This window comes from Colossoma macropomum, unplaced genomic scaffold (genome assembly GCF_904425465.1).
Source record: "Colossoma macropomum unplaced genomic scaffold, Colossoma_macropomum, whole genome shotgun sequence".
Classification (NCBI taxonomy): Eukaryota; Metazoa; Chordata; class Actinopteri; order Characiformes; family Serrasalmidae; genus Colossoma; species Colossoma macropomum.
In genome coordinates, this window is record NW_023494795.1 from 1,433,887 (window position 1) to 1,449,781 (window position 15,895).

Here is a 15,895-nt window from a genome sequence, read left to right on the forward strand (position 1 = left end):
TAAACGGAGTGATTCAGAGTGGTTTGGTGTGAAATGCTCCATTCCAGAGAAACTTGCCATCTCAGAATTGTTCACAGTGACAGTGATAGGAACCAGACGTCTGAAGAGTTCAAGGCCTCTGAAAGCTCCCTAACAAAGTTATTACAAGATATTTTTACAAATAAGTTGCCTGAAGCTTGAGACTCAATTTCGATTTTTGATCTATATATATTTTTTTTACACCCGTTCATGGTGGAGAGTAACATGCAGGGTGTTGTGAGGCAAAATAGGCGCAAAGAAAACTTATTTTTCATTTTCATCACTGTTTTAAAATTTTCTACTTTACATATAAAAACTTGTGTAGGTTCACTGGTGATGTTGGATGGTATTGTGATTGTGTTGTAGATGGCACCACCCTGGGTTCCTAACAGCACCACTTTAATGACATACTGTTTGTAGGTTTCTCTACAATGAACCGTTTCACATCAAACCACACTGAATGACTTTCAACCAATGAATAATGAAGAATTTTTGAAAAATCGGTGACATTCCCCTTTGAGAAAAAATGTGATTTTGGAAACAGTTGTGATGAACTGTGAGGGTTATAATGTGTTTAAGCAGTTAAATAAAATACGTCATTAAGGTCGACTTTGTTTTCTGCTGAATTTATTGCTGAAGTGTAACAGAACACAGTAATATGCAGTGATGAGTGAACAAAGTGTTTTTCCTCCCTCACAGTCTTTTCATTGGTTATGGGTCAATAGCAAGTAATAACAGAACAAAAGAAACAGCCCATCACCTCTCAGAAGGACTTTCTATATGATCAACTGCAGAACTACACAAATATTGGCACCCCTGGTAAAATGACCAGTAAAAAAACATACTTTATTACTTGTTCTGTTGATGATGCATTCAAACTTTTAACAAAAATCTAATTTATCTAATGTACAGTCAAATAAATAAATCATGAAATTATTATTTTTCTCAAATCTTTGATTCTAAAAATTGTAGACAATCTTATGAGTGAAATCTAACTGAAGTGCATTCTCATTCATATTGTTTATGTGGTAAAGTTCACCTGACTTTTTATGAACAATTAAATGGTCAGCCATGCCTTCCAGTTTCACTGGGGTATAAGTATGAGGTGACACACAGGCCAGATTCCCTCAGTCACCCATCACTATGAGAATGACCAGAGAAAACAGCAGTGATGTCTGATAAAAGGTTGTTGAGCCGCACAAAACAGGAAGTGGCTACAAGAAAATAAACAGAAATGCCCAATTATTTCAGGGAAATAATTATGAGGTTTAAAACAACAGATGTTAAGAATCTGCCAGAAGGACGTATGTCTATACTGACCCCACACACAGTGAGGAGGAGGGTTCAAGTGGCCAAAGAAGGGCTTGTTTAGATACATAGCATCATGGACTCCACCAACTACCTTCCAGCCAGGAAGCTTAAACTGGGCCATGATTGGATCTTCTAGAAGGACAATGGCCATCCCAATGCCCTGACCTAAACCCCCATAGAAAACCTGTGGGATGAGCTGAAGAGGAGAGTCCTCAGTGTGGACCTCGGAATCTGAAGGATCTGGAGAGGTTCTATATGGAGGAATGGTTTCAGATCCTTCACCATGTGTTCTCCAGTCTCATTAAGCATAATAGGAGAAAACTCAGAGCTGCACAAAGTATTAAATGAAAGGGTCTAACTATTGTGTCTCACATAGATTTGAGAAAAATATTGATTTCCTGATGAGATTTAGGTTCCTTCTTTCAACAATTGTACTTCAAATAAAGGTATTTAATAGTTTGAATATATATTTTTTTTTTTATAGCCCTTTTTGCTTGTTTACCTGGGTGCCAATATTTGTGGACAGCCCTGTACAATAAAACGTCAGATGTGTTTATTTCCACCAGAAGAGAACCAAAACCAAAACTCAAAGACCCCTTCGAGACCCTCACTCTAAATGGTAACACTGTTATCCACATTTCGAGGGTTCAGGTATGTGTACGGCAGAGCAAGCTTCTTGTTTCTGGCATCAATTTTGATCTCGAGATTCTGCAGATCATTTTTAAAATGGGTTATTAGTATCAGCGGCTCCTCCTCGCTGAACAACGCTTCGGGGTAATGTCCAAGCGGATACTGAGAAAGAAAGAACAGTGTTTCCATTTCATTTTGCTCTTATAAACAAGTGAAATGCATTTGATTATCTGTAAATTCTGTCACAGATTATTGACATAAACCAATCAGGATCTTTGCGTTTTACAAAGTCATTCTAAGTAAAGACATAATTATGAACGCTGCTTGTCTTCTCACTTTTTCCATTCCTTTATTTTACATTCATCACCATGACTATGGAGTTATTTAGTGCCTAAAGTTTCAAATAAAATGATAAAATTATAAAATCAATAATTATTGTGTCAATCATTCTGATATAAATGTATTTGTCATTGGCCAATTTTTGCTTTCATTTCTTTATATTTGCTGATTTTGCTAATATCTCTTTTGCTTAAAATTCTTTTGCTTCTGACTTTTGACAGTTTGTAACAGGGGGCAGGTCTCAGAAGAGGGCTGCACTTTCTATTGCTTAACTGATTTGGGGTGACAGGTCTTCTGAACACATTGCCACGCCCACTCTGGAGCCGCGATCTTCCTCGAACATAGCGGAGGGCGTTGTACTGAGCGTAGTACTGCCAGAGGGGGTTGCGCTGACAAGTCCACCCTCATGAACAATGTTGGTCATATTTATTGAAGTAACTCCTGGAAATACTCTATATGCTCAGAGTCCTCGTGGAGCTGTGTGAAACTGAAGTACTTAGGTAAACTTAACTGTTGAACGAAGCTGTGTCATCTATCAAGGTTGCAGCTGCTAATGCTAACTAGTCTAGCAGTGTCCACTAAAGGGCAAACTAGGTGAGCTTTGCAGCTGTTTCAATCAGTGTGTATTAGCCCTGCTTCTGATGACCTGAAGCTCCGCACGGTTTCAACTATTCCTTACCTTAAAACACCTGATGCAGCTCATCAACTGACTATCGAGCCGTTCATGAATGATCAGGTGTGTTGGGTCAGGAAGTCATTGAATCTGCGGCGCTGTAGGCTCGAGGGTTAATAAAGTTAAGGTAGCACTGGCATAAACACAGTAAACAGTGGAAAACACTGCTTATTATTTATCGAAAGGTGATACAGCTTTGTTCATTCATAAACAACAAAGTTTATGTTCATCAGTGCCCAAAATAACAGTTATATCTGTTTGGACAGGTCGACGCAGGATCCATAAACACGTGTTACACATAAAATAAAAGCAAATATGACAAACGTTGCTCATAACATGCTCAGATATGCCAATACAACACTGCACTTGAAGCAGCACTCAGTACCACGGGTTACACTGTGTTGGGGGCGGGTTATGCTGTGTGGCTATGTGTTCAGAAGACCTGTCACTCCAAATCAGCTGACCAATCGAATCTCTTCTAAGACCCCCCGCCCCGTTAAAAAGTGCCAAAATTCAGAAGCAAAAGAGCGATTCAGGGAGCAAAAACAAAATCAGCAAATAGAAAAAAATTAAAGCAAAAAAGATTACATTTTTACCCGAATGAGCAAAAATGAGTAGAAATCTTGAATGTTTAATTAAATCTAATTATTTGTATTTGCAACATATTTATACATTTTGATACTCAATATTTTGCTTGTGGATTTTATTTGAAACTTGGCATAAAATAAACTCCATACCATGTCCTTTGGTGCTGTCAGTGGAGTGTATAGACTCACCCGATCAGCGGACTCCTGGCTCAGCAAGTAGACAGCAGCCATTGCATTAACCGTGGTGCTGACGTCAGGTAAGGTCGCAAGAACAGAGTCCTTTGTGGTGCTTCCTTTTTGACGGGGTGGTGGACATCGCAGAGAGCTCGGAAAGTTAGGCATCCAACCCCCAATTTCAAACTGAGAGGGCAGAGTAAGTGAAGGGTCAAGCATAATTGTTTACATTAGTACATTAGATGTAAACTCAGGCAAAATGTTTCAAAACCTGGCCGTTGTTGACCGCAGCATGTTGAGCAGACACTGTGAAGATCACCATGGTGACAAACTTAGCCAGCTCTTCGACGGTGCCGAAAGACTTTGGAAATCCTAAAAGTGAGGTAAATGGAAAGGTTTTAAAGCAGGATTTTTAATTAAGGGTAGAAAACAAACAAACAAATAAATAAAAAAGACATACCAGCCTCACTGTTTTCCGGGAAGCCGTTTTCTCTTATCTCAGTAAGCCAAGCCTGCAGCTCCTTGTCTGCCCGGACGTCTTGATCGCTGTAGTAATGCGACACAAATCCATATACAAACCTAGCAGATAAAAACATTTAGACATTATTTTATTACTAAATTGATGAAAAGATTGGAAATATTGCAGTAGAACAGACACACATTTTCTAAGCCACTTATCCCCCTGGGTCGTGGGTCCCAGCGGTTATTGGACGGAAGGCAGGAAACACTCTGGACAGGTCACCAGTTCATCGAAGGGCAGACAGACAGACATTTACGTTCACACCTGGGGACAATTTAGCATCTCCAATTTGCATCACTGCATGTCTTTGGACACACAGACACAGGGAGAACTCCCTGTCACCCAACGGGGGAATTGAACCTAGACCCTTCTTGCTGTGAGGTGACAGCACTACCCACTGCACAGCTGTGCCGCCCTGAAGCAGAACAACGAATTTCAAAAAGGGGGCAATTAGGAAGATTAGGAATTCCACTGCTGGTAATCAGACGATTAACTTAGCCTGTAAAAGCCTGCATAAAACAGCCATAAAACAGTCATAAAATGGTCATAAAATGGTCAACCCCTTTGATCATTTTATGCACATTAAAGGGCCATTGCGTCTCTTTAGTAAATCATGACAGCTGCTTGTTAGCACCAAAATGTAAACTGCAAAGTGCAAAATGTTAATAAATCTGCCCCAAAGAATTTTCTTGCTCCCATACTTGAAAACGATGTCCCACAGCTCCAGACCATCATCTCTGTAGTAGTAATTGGGAATCTTCTCCAATCCCCTCTGCTTGATATCATCCGGCATACAGAGGGAGCTGTACGTCAGAGAAGAGGCTGCTCTTTTCAGGAAGGTCATCATGGAGTCATTTCCAATCGCAGTGAACTATATAGTGAGGATAAACATAAATAACCATAATTTAAAGAAAGTGTCAATAAGTGTTACTGATATTTCACAATGTCCACATTGTACTGCGGAATATCGCCACAGCAAAGGTGTTCACCTGAGGGAAAATCCCATCCACTGAGATCAGCCGATTCCTGGCCATGATGTTGATCTGGAGATTGTAGCGAGTGTGAGGTATCAGGAGCTGGAAGAGGAAGAGTGATAAAGCACTTTAACTATAATGAATTCTTCTGGAAAGTTCACTGGACCTTATGCCAGCTGCTAACTTCTAACTCCAACTGACCAACTTCCTCGGCTTATGAGCTTTCTTTCTCATCTGTAGGGTGTTTTTGCCTTCTTGAATCTGTATGTAGACCTAATTAACAGTATGTGGGTCATTCAAACTACCGACTAACTCGATGTAGTGATCCTGTTATGTGAAAAGGTCATGTTTTGCAAAGAAATGAAAATCTGCCTGACCAAATCACAGGAAAAAGAAGATAAAAGGAAGATAAGGCGAACATTCTACTGCTCATGATGACAAATGCTCATGGGGTCATCATTAATTGGACATCATTAATTGTGAAAGTCTGTGTAGTACTAAATATGCCTGCCCTCTCTGTGGATTTGTAGCAGTCTGATTAAAACAGGCTATTTGATTCATTGTTCATAACTAAATTAAGACCAAAATAAACTACAAAAACATAAATTTATGCTGCATCGTCCACAAACAAAATCTTCTATAACCTGTTATGGGGACAACGGCGAAAAAGGGTGCAGTTTTGACCACCTTAAATGATGTATAAACTACTCTAATTCATGAAACTTTATAGTGTTTAAGTAACAATGACTGAAAAGAATAAAATGTGAAATAAACAAAACGTCTTAGTGTTTTTAACATGCTAGAATAATGAGATTGTGTTGTGTGATTATGTGATTGTATAACAATAATGTGATTATTTTCATAAATTAACATACAACCCCAATTCCAAAAAAGTTGGGACTCTGTACAGAATGTAAATAAAAATAGAATGCAATGATATGCAAATCATTTAAACCCTATATTTCATTGAAAATAGTACAAAGATGACAAATCAAATGTTGAAACTGAAATTTTATTATTTTTGAAAAATATACACCTATTTTAAATTTGATGCCAACAACACATTCCAAAAAAGTTGGGAAGGGGCCTGTTTACCACTGTGTTTCATCACCTCTTCTATCAACAACACTCTGTAAGTGTTTGGGAACTGAGGAGACACTGCTGTAGTTTTGAAAGTGAAATGTTTTCCTTTCTTGTTTGATACAGGATTTCAGCTGCTCAACAATTCAGAGTCTTCTTTGTTGTATTTTTTGTTTCAAAATACACCAAATGTTTTCAGTGGTGACAGGTTTGGACTGCAGGCAGGCCAGTTTAGCACCCGGACTCTTTTAATATGGAGCAATGCTGTTGTAATACATGCAGAATGTGGTTTGACATTGTGTTTCTGAAATAATCAAGGCCTTCCCTGAAAAAGACGTCATCTGGATGGCAGCATATGTTGACAAAATATGTTTATATCATTCAGCATTAATGGCGCCTTCACAGATGTGCCCGTCACCCCTGCCATGTGCACTAATGCAACCCTATACCATCATGAAGACTGGCTTTTGAGCTGTACACTGATAAGAGGCTAAGTGGTCTTTAGCCCGGAGGACACAGTGTCAATGATTTGCAAAAAGAATTTCAAATGTTGATTTGTCTGACCACAGGACACTTTTCCACTTCCCCTCAGTCCTTTTTAAAAGAGCTCGGGCCCAGAGAAAGTGGCAGCATATCTGGATCCTGTTTATATTTGATTTCTTTGTTGCGTTTTAGAGTTTTAACTTGCATTTGTGGATGCAGTGATGAACTGTTTTCACAGACAGTGGTTTTCAGAAGTGTTTCTGAACCCATGCAGTGATTTCCACTACAGAATCATGTCTGTTTTTAATGCAGTTCTGCCTGAGGGCCCAAAGATCACGGCCAGCAAATACTAGTTTTTGGCCTTGTCCTTTGTTTACATTTCTCCAGATTCTCTGAATCTTTTATTGATATTATGTACCGTAGATGATGAAAAGCAAAAGTTCTTTGCTATTTTATGTTGAGAAACGTTATTCTTGGATTGTTGCACTATTTGATCATGCAGTCTTTCTCAGAGTGGTGAACCCCTCCTCATCTTTACTTCTGAAAGTCTCAGCCTCTCTGAGATTATTTAAATAACCACCAGCTGTTTTTTTTTGCATTACACAACTTTACCAGCCTTTTATTGCCCTCGTCACAACTTTTTTGGAACATGTTGTTTGCATCAAATTCAAAATAGCTGTATATTTTTCAATAAACAATAAAATTTCTCAGTTTCAACATTTGATATGTTGTCCTTGTACTATTTTCAATTAAATATAGGGTTTCAATGATTTGCACATCAGTGCATTTTGTTTTTTTTACATTTTGCACAGCATCCCAACTTTTTTCAAGATGGGTTTGCTTCTGCACTAGCTGTGTATTGTATTGTTTATTTTGTGGGCATTGTCAGTAATATAAAACAAAAGCACAGTATAATACATCTCTAAATATAGAATAGTTGCAGCATTTGTTTATACCAATGTGCATGTAAAATAAGTGCATCTACTTTTGTACAGAACTACTTTTGCCATATGCATAAATTATTAGTACTATTGTTATTTTCTATCTGTAAACTCACAATTAGCGATGCTAATGTACTGCTGTTTTTGCTGAGTGTACCAGTTTGATAAATCCATGCTATAGTTGTATCCCGGCTGAGCTGACAGTGAGATACTGGTTAAAAACAAGGACGCAGTGTTAGGCTGTGTAAGTGTTGGAGGAAAGAGGTCACCTTAAACAGGGGATGACATGAAGGCAAGCTGCGCAACGTTGCCACAGTGAAGACCTCGCCCCAGCATGTGAGTGCGCAGCAGATGGAAGTTCAGCTCGTGTTCATTAAACTCTGCATTTCTCACAAAGATCTTCGCCAATAACCAATCACTGGCAGAGTCGGAGGGTAGAAAGATGGGATTCCCTAGTCCAGGCTGCTGGTTCAACTGAATTAATAATAATAATAAAAAAATAAATAAATAAAAAAAACACCACACCTTACACAAAAGTACAGTTTATTTATGGAGCAAGCCAGCCACCGGCACTGAACTGTATTTTTAAATGAAGTACAAAACTCCATATGAACAGCAGTACAATATCATTTTTTCTGAACATTACATATATATATGCATACACGTATTAGGAAACGGTTTTAAATTTTCAGATTCATTTCAGTTTTTCAGACATATAAACAAAAACAGCTAACTGGCTTACAGATTCCTCTAGTAATATTTGTTGAAATTGAAGACAATGAGCCTTTTCCTTCTGAAAGTTTTTGTGGTGGCTAGTTTTACAGTAAAGCTGATGATACCATTTGATATATTGCATTTTTGTTATTTTACAGTAGCCATACAATAAGGTGTTTAAGACAGTCTAATCTGCCTGTACTGTAAATGCTCCATCTACCACCCTGAACTGCCCACCACCACCCCAACCCCAGACACTGGACCTAGATGAAGCTGAACTAATGATGAGAAAATGGAATATAACTCCATTGAAATAATGACAGAAGGTTTCCTGCTCTTACCTGGATGGCAATTGGTATCAGTTTGCCCTGAGTGCTGAAAAGCAGGCAGAGTGGAGCTGCCAGATACTGCTTTTTCTTGTTGATCTCATTTCCCTCAAGGTCTCTCAGCCTTTCGTAGTCACAGAGGAAGATATTTCCCCTCTGATTGAAAACAAAAGAAATTGAACACAAAATAAAAATAGTGCTGGAAATTAGTAAATATATAAATAAACAGACAGCCGTTACAAATTAACAGTGAAAACAGATGCTTTGAAATAGAATGTTATAGCAATGTTAAAAGCCCAGTCATTGGAGTTCAGGTATGTGCATAACATAAGCCCCACCCACTCCTTGCCCACTTTCCTGATAGGTTGCAGATGCCTTGTTGAGACTGAAAGGTGATAAGTGGGAGACCCTCGGAAGAGACCGAGGGGCGTATCGTGATGTAGATTTAAATTTCAATGCAATTCAGTTTCCAATCCAATTTTTCAAGTTGTATTGAAATCATTGCCCTTGAATGTGTTATTTAACTGTATGAAAAAGGATCGATTTGTCGAAAGGTGTCTTTTTTTACCTCCATCTCAGATTCTAAAGTGCTCGTCTCTGGTAAAAATTTTTTGACCATTTTATTGGTGACCGGGAATTTGTCAGGCAGTTTTGAGCAGCGCTTGATGATCATGGGATTCAGACCATTTAGAAACTGGTATCCAAAGAATTCATCCTTCTTCCAGTTCTTCTCCACATATTCTGCAAAAAATGGACAAAGAAATGAGATTGGGCATGGAGATACTATGAAAGCTACACTATGTAAGATTTGGGGATTTGGAGACCTCTCTGGTGAAAATGTGATTGCAGTGTTGATACTTCTTTCAGTTTTAGCAAAAAATCTTACATAGTGCAGCTTTGATGTGGATTCACTGGTGGTGTTAAATTACCGTAGGTCTTTGTCTTGTTGGAGAGAATCCCACTGAGGTCTTCAATGCTGTGCCATGTGTCATATGAAGGGCATTCCAGTTTCAGCTTCATGAAACTGAGAAAAATTTATATTGATGCATAAAAGGAGAACCATCAATATGCAAACCTGACAGTGAAATTATGGATTATTCAAACACAAAACTTACGCTGCACCCGAGGTGAACAGGAATTCTTTGTTTTTGGTGAAAGAGAATCTGACCTCAGGTGGCAACTCCTTCGGACTTTCAGCACGTACAATGTGAGGTAATCCCGGAGCAAATATACTCCAACTGTAAGACATAAATACGTAATATATGAATGCATAGAGCCGGATTGCAGGAGATGCATCGTGTTGTTACATATTTGAAGCAACTTCAAGGAGAACAAGTGTCAGACCTAAAGTAAAAAGCAGCTGTGTTTGAGAACATCATGTGTTTTAATAGTTTGGTGGATCTTCGATCACATTATTATCACCAGTGGGAAAAATAGTTATTACACTTTGTTACTGAGCTTAAGTGTCATTTTATTTCATTCACATACGTTTTTCATTTAAACATATATCAAAGATACTTTTTTCAAAGTAAATTTTCATGTTGACCTCTAAAGTATTAATTTTCCTATCTCAAGTGAATTTTCACTTATTTATTTATTTTCCTATTTTTCTATTTATAGTCAAGTTACTCCAATTGGTCTTTGTGCAGGGACCACAGCCACCCATTACTTATTAAGACAAGGGAGATTCATAACACTTGATCAAGTAGAGTGTTATGTCCAGCTTTGAATCACTTTAATGTCAAAAAGCCCTCCCTGGATCTTAATTTATCAGTCAAATTACGTTTTATTGCTTTCAGATACTTGAATATGTTAAAGTGAAATAATTCAATCATTAGGATATAAAAGACATAATTCAGAGTGGTTTGATGTGAAAAGCTCTACTGCACCAAAACTTAGTGAGTCAGAATTGTTCACAGTGGTGATGATGGGACGTCTGAAGAGTTTAAAAGCTCCCTCATAGAAAGATATTAAAGGTGTCATAGAGTGGAAAACTGCATTTACATCGGCACAGTTGAATAAGGAGAGTTCGGTACATGGAACCGACATACCATTAACCTCCAACACGTCCGTCTCCTCCTTTAAAGGTAAAAAGACACATTTGCAAAAGACGGCGGTAAAATGGTCAGATTCAAAAACACAAAAACTGTTATGTAATAGTCTTGACTCACTAATATTCGCACAGCCAAAATCTACATCCACCAGCCCACGTTCTAGCCCAACAGATATTGTGCAGAACCAGGCTGTGAAGGGGACGTCTTTATTAACAACGGGTATGACTGTTGTTCATCTTCAAAACAAGGCTGATCTCAGCTTCCTATTTGCCAGCTTCTTAATCAAATGTTGCGTTCCACCTTAAATGCTACAGCTTGTACGGGCACCAGAATGTACAGCACCAGACTGTAACTGCTTCACTTTAAGAACGGAAAATCTGCAAAAACAAGCTAATAGGAAGCCAGCTTCAGCTCCCACATCTTTAACCATCTTTAACAGGATCCCGAATCAAAGTTGTTCATTTGTTCTGCACATTTGACTCCAGACAGTTTCTCAAACCTTCGACAACATCAAGCAGCTTTGCTCAGCATTTGACTCTGAAGAGACTGAAGAAACAGAGGGACCTTATTATTAGCATCACAACCCCAACCGCAACCCGTAAGTAGCCTTGCTGTGTGACTTTTTTTAAGCTTGAAGCCTTAAACTGAAAGATTCATAGTGATCTAACTTTAATTGCTTTGTGTTGTCGAGATTGAACACAAGTAGGTAGTCTAGGTAATGTTAGCTACTAGCAAACGCCAAGTAAGCATTTTATTTTGTGTTGCTTCTGTGTGAACCATCATGATGTAAACCAGCCAATCAGAGCAGAACTCATCAAATTATTAATGAGCCCCCCAAAAAAGGGAATACAACTTATTTCATTCTAGGTTCATTCAATCATAGGGTTGGAAATTGGCGGGTAAAACTGCATCTGGGCATTTCTCATCCTGACCAAAGTCACATACCTTCTATATAGACACCAGAGAACATTTTGACATGCTGGATAAATGCATTCTATGGCACCTTCAAATAAAATGTTTGTTAATACGCTGCTTGATGTCTGAGACTTTTTTTAAAGATGGAGGGGTACATGCAGAGCATTGTGAGAAAAATTTTCCAGATTTTCCACTATTTTACCATCATCAACATTACATATAAAACTGGTGGTTTTGGATAGTAAAAAAATGACTTTACTTTATCTAGACTACTTTATTTATTTAGACTCCTGCTTCCTTTCACTACCACTGAAATCTCAGTCTGTTGGTTCACTAATGCAGACAGATGGCTAATGTTACTGCTAGGGAGCCAAATAAAGTATCGTGTCCGTATTTATTAGCCTCTTCATCAGTAGCTGTGCCAGCCGTCTGGATCTCCTATTGTTGTGAGAAGATTCCCAGTGGTTGTGTGGTGTTTTTGTGTAATGTATGTTGGGTATTGTAGTGAAAAAACCCTGATAAATGAAAACACAACAAGGATACACAGTTATGAATTGCTTCAAAGCAACAAGGCTGAGGCCCACACATAACACATTAAATGCTATTTAACATATTAAGTAGTTTTGGCCACAGAGCCCCTTTCACTACAGGTTTTTTACACTTTTTACCCTCCTGATCATCAAATTGCATTGGACTACGCAAAAAAGTCTGAAAAGTCTGAGCTTACTTGAAGTCTTGTCGACGTCTCTTCAGATTCACATGTCTGTGTGCCACCAGTTCGGGAGCTGTGTCCTGGGTTTTTAGCATGGCTACATGGCAAATGTAAAATGTATTTAATTAAATGTATGAAAAATATTTTTTTGCCTTGTTATTATGCATGTTTATGATGTTCAATAATGAGTAAATGGGGAGAGCAATATTGTACTTTTTAGGTGCTTTGAAACAAGTCAGTGAATTGCTAAACTGACTCATTTCAGCATTTTTACACACCTACAGAATCCCGGAGAGTCAGCTTCTTATTGCAGCTCATCCAGCGGTGACATGGGAAAAGCATATGGGCTCCTTCAGGTGTCGTTACACTGATTTTGGAACAGAACCACTCATCATCAATAAATGCCAAATAGGATGGTGGCTTAGCTTCCAGTTCAAGCAGTAAGAGTTTGCCGATATTTTCTTTGCACTCGACTGTGAACGTTTGCACCTGTTGGGATATAAAAGTTTAGACATCTTAGTTAATAGTTCAGGTAGTTGTGCCAGGCACCTGAACCCTGGATGGCAATGAGAGCCGCAAGAGTTGGCGTGAAGACGACGCCCTAGTCCGCCTTCAAGGAACTGACACTTGGCACTCTGGCGCCATCGTCACGCCTCTCGTAGCTCTTGGACCCAGTAATATGCAAATATTAATTGCCTTCCACCATGGACACATTCTTCTTCTATGAGATATCAGGCCATTCTGACTGCCTCTACTTTCAGGCTTCATCTTGATTTCTTGATTTTTTCATTTTGGAGAGGTAAATTCAGGGTTATAAGCCAAAATAGTCACAAAAGAAAATGTATTTTTTTTCAATTCCCCTATTTTCTTATAAGCTCATTCTCATGTAAAACCGACTGCATTTGGATCAGACCTGATCAGACTTATTTAATTCAAGAATTTATTTTCTGTTTTTCTAAAAATCTTTAATATGACAGGACACAAAAATAGCCAGAAATGTTAAAAAACTGCCCTTTTAAAAATATATCTAATTTTAATTTTACATGCAACCACTTAATTGAGTGATTTGTTTAAACTTATTTATTTACTAAAAACACACAAACCAATTTTAAAACTTTGAATTTTTTTCTTTTGTAGTTCTACAAACAGAGAACTGAGTGAACTTACCGATCCAGCCCAAAAGCCTGTTAGTGTTTTAAGATGATGGGGTTCACTAGCACTGATTGCGCCAATTAACTTGATGTAGATCTTGTTAGAGGTGCCAGCGCCAAAAACGTCACCAGTGAAGACCTGGACTGTGTACTTGCTCATGGTGACCCTGTGATTAAAGATGTAATGGAAAACATGTGCTATATTGTACATCTGGTCATTTTCATATTTGTATTGTGGATCCAGCCTGGACTTAATATGTTCACTGTAAATGTGTCCATTTTGTAAAATCACTGTATCTTCCATGGATTTCTAAAGGACACAGTTACAGTTCAGCTACAGTATATAAAATACAGTGTAAAAATAGAAAAGCCCTGATGATCTAAAGTTAAGATTCATTAACTTTCAGATCTGACTGACTTAAATGATTCCTGCAGTGATATATATTAATAAAAAACTGAAATACAGTAAGATCTGTAGCTCATCATCATCATCATCATCATCATCACTCACCTGATGCAGGACTGATACTCAGCACAGACTGTTAACTCTTCAGCAGCTGTTTGCAGAAAGAGCAGAGCAACCTCACCAGAAGTGACACCGCCTTTCCAGCTCTGACGCATTTATGTTCTCAAAGACACATCTGACCAAGACCCTCCCAAAGAGGGTGTGTCTGTGGGTTAGCTTTCACTGGAATTGGACCTGGAGGGGAATTAGATGTGACGACAGATGTTCTAAAAATAAAACTGTAAGAAATTTTTTACTAAACCAGCAGAGAAACTTAGATTTACAAAGATGTTTAACTGGACATTGTTTGTTTGCTCAAAAAACATTAACATTTGAAAAAAAAAAAACCTACTGATTTTATGTATGTAAACATTTTAGTGCAAGAATTTCTAAACATCTCCTTAAAGAAGTATTAATTGTGGACTTTAATCCACTACCTGGTTTGGCTAATTAAGCCCTCATTAAACTATATCAGGAATGCTGACCACATTTTAAAAAACAAAATAATTGTTCTTACTTTTCACTGCAATAATGTTTATTTGGATTGATTCTAATGCTGTACAGTGTCTTGTTGCTGAGGTGCCAGACTTTTGCACAGTACTGTAAATATAATAACTATAATAAAACAAAATAATAATTTTTTACAGCACCTTAGCAACTCCGTTACACTTAGTAAAGGTACAAATACTCTGATTTAAAATAATGTGTAGGAGGTTTACAGTGTGGTATAAACCAATATGTATGCTTAATGTCAATGGTTGCATACATATGTTAATGATTGCATACATTTAATTAACACTCAAGAAAGAACATTCTGTTTCAAGAAAATTGAATTAGAAACATTTTAAAAATATGTTTTACTTTTTTACTTTAAGTATATCTAGTACTAGTACTAGTAACAAATACTTCAACTCCAAAAAAAAAAAAAACACTTTAAGCTAGACCTGCATGCATTATCAGCACAATTATACAAATGACTTTAATATCAGTTTAAATGTAATTTTTTGGAGCATACACCAAGAAGAGTTTGTTGAACTAACCAGATCATATAGTTCCTCTAAATAAGGTTTAGTAGTTTTTGGTTTTGTTTGGTCTTGGTTCTTGGTAGAGTTTGGTAGATTTTGGTATGGTTTGGTAGTTTTTAGTATGATTTGGTAGTTTTTAGAATGGTTAATAAGTTCTTTGGTATGATTTAGTAGTTTTGCTGTAGGTATAAAAAATCTTGTGTTTCCAGCCTTTAAAATGCTTCTTGTTAATATCATAAAACAGCAAAATCTTAACCATGTAAAGTAGCCTAAAAGCTACTGTTATTGTAGCTGTGCATTGTCATTTTTATTATTAATAACCGATCTAACCACAATGTGAAATGTTTTTAGCCTCCCCTTCATGTTTCATGAGAGAGAACATTTTGTTTGTGGAAGGATTTATCAGGCAACCAGCACAACAATGAGTAAGAAGAAAAATCCATCTTGCGCTGCTACAGAAGATTCCAGATGTTTAAAATATCACCAGTGTCTAACGTAGGGTTCTACTTTAGCAGCTGTAGCCAGTCAGCAGCCTGTCCATGTTGTCCTCCCTCACACATATACAAACACATACACACACACACACACACACACACACACTAACAGCAGGCCATGTAGGAGGAGAACAGAGTGAAGGAACAGCACTTCCACACTTTTATTCCCGCGGGTTCAGCCCAACACCACATGTGTAATATAAATGTGTGAGGGGTGAACAGAGTGAAGACACTGAAAATGGGCTATTTTATATGTTCTTCACAGAAAA

The 15,895-nt window shown here is 37.8% G+C and overlaps 1 protein-coding gene and 1 pseudogene across 1 annotated transcript in view; one reads left to right on the top strand and one right to left on the bottom strand.

Annotated features, from left to right (window-relative positions):
• LOC118815182 (hydroperoxide isomerase ALOXE3-like) overlaps positions 1 to 15,895 on the top strand; it is a 99,509-nt gene that overhangs the window by 51,087 nt on the left and 32,527 nt on the right. The gene's annotated exons all lie outside the window — the stretch shown is intronic.
• LOC118815181 lies at positions 1,941 to 14,241 on the bottom strand (annotated as a pseudogene).